The following is a 2073-nucleotide window of genomic DNA, read 5'->3' as shown; positions in this document are numbered from 1 at the left end:
AAAAGTTCTGAGCTCGCATGGTTCGATTTCTTCTGAACCCACCATTAATTGGACAGACAGTTTTATTTTGGCTCCAAGTTCGCTAGAATGGATTTATATGGGAGTCAGCGGAAGTTGTAGAAAAAATGCTTTTAAAAGTTAAAAAAAAAAAAGCCTCTGATGATCGTGTGGCTCAGCTGGGCATGGGGGGGGGGCGCAGGGATTTTTGCTACTGGTTCTCCGAACCACCTGCCGCCATCGCTACCGGATCGGGTGATCCGGTCCGAACCGGGAACATTTCACCCCTGGTTTGATCCTTTTAACATACAAGGGGCTTGCTGTGTTATTGTTGGTGGGTGCGTTCTTGGTGGTGCTTTGGTCTAGTATTAATCTTGGTTTTAATCTCTGCTTGTCTGGTGGTAACTTTCAGGATTTTTTTTTCCCCAGAAAGGGAGGGCTCAGTGACTTGATGGAGTAAAATATCCAGGCTATAATTAATTCCACTTGCCAATATTTCTCATTCCCAAGGCATCTGTTTGCAGTCTTTTTTTTTTTTTAAAGCATGCAATTCAGTCATCTGTCACTCAGGTTTACACTTTACTGGTGGGGGGGGTGGATGGGGAGCAAAAGAAATGTCCTCCCTTCCAGTCAAAGAGTTTTCTAGAAATGACAGGAGCAGCCGAGATGCCAGCACTACAATAAATAAACCCACTTGGGAGCGAAAGATTAATTTATCATACGCCGTCCAAAGAAGGCAGATAGGAAATGAGTGTGATAGATTTTCTCCAGCCATTTAATTAAATTTAGACGCTACTAATAAAAGGGTGTTATTTCTCCGGTTGATAAAGCCTTGGATACAATCCTTTCAGGAACCTGAAACAAAGCTCCTTCCAAAGTCTATGGGCCTTCTTTGCTCTTGGGAAGAACCAACTCAGGAATATTTAAATGGCTAGTAGCAGTGGTGGGTTTCAAAAAAAAAATTGCTACCGGTTCTGTGGGTGTGGCTTGGTGGGCGTGGCATGGCTTGGTGGGAGTGGCAGGGGAAGGATACTGCAAAATCCCCATTTCCTCCCCAATCCAGGGGAAGGTTACTGCAAAATCCCCATTACCTCCCGATCAGTTGGGACTTGGGAGGCAGAGAATAGATGGGGGCAGGGCCAGTCTGAATTTTTACTACCGGTTCTCCGAACTACTCAAAATTTCCACTACCGGTTCTCCAGAACTGGTCAAAACCTGCTGAAAACCCAGCTCTGGCTAGTAGAGTAGAATCTTCCAGAAACACTTCTATAGGAGATCACTTGCTTTGGAAAAGATGCTACAGAAATCGTTGCGTTTTGCAAGGTGATGGGTAAACATCATTGGTATTCTGTGTGAGATGAGTCAATATAACTTTATTTTATAAATAAAGCACTGAAGCTGAAAGGAAGACAACAATGGGATGTTATTCCATTCAAGAAAGCACTCACCAATTGGCTACATAAACTGCTGATGATTTATATTACTTAAATTGCTTCACAGGATGAATGTGAAGGAAAGTGGGTTTCGAATATAATGGAATGGAATAAAAGAATAGAATAGAATAGAATAGAATAGAATAGAATAGAATAGAATAGAATAGAATAGAATAGAATAGAATAGGAATTTCTTTATTGGCCAAATATGATTGGACACACATGGAATTTGTCTCCGGTACATAAGCTCTCAGTGTACAGTACATGCAAGCCACAAGTGATAAATCATGATCATAATCATGAAATACCATCATCATGCTGAGCTTAAAACGACAGAACAGCCTACTAAATAACATTATCTCGGGGTCTATTTGAACATTTTTTAAAAATGAAATATGTGGACTTGAACCTAACTGGGGAACAAAACTAAATCCCTGATTAAAAATGCATTTGAACCCAGACGCCTCCAAATCTATTGGTCATTTAGCCAGATGGATTAGTCTGAAATGAACTGTTTTGAAATGCCTGTGGATTTCATTGCAGTTCACATTGCCAGCCTTTTCTTCCCTCCTTCCCCCCCTTCCCCTCAATAACACATGCCTGCGCATGCACACACAAAAGCTCACACACAACCCTCCTACCC

This window comes from Pantherophis guttatus, chromosome 11 (assembly GCF_059756535.1).
Source record: "Pantherophis guttatus breed Tessera chromosome 11, ASM5975653v1, whole genome shotgun sequence".
NCBI classification, from domain to species: domain Eukaryota; kingdom Metazoa; phylum Chordata; class Lepidosauria; order Squamata; family Colubridae; genus Pantherophis; species Pantherophis guttatus.
Note: the sequence above shows the minus strand (reverse complement) of the source record.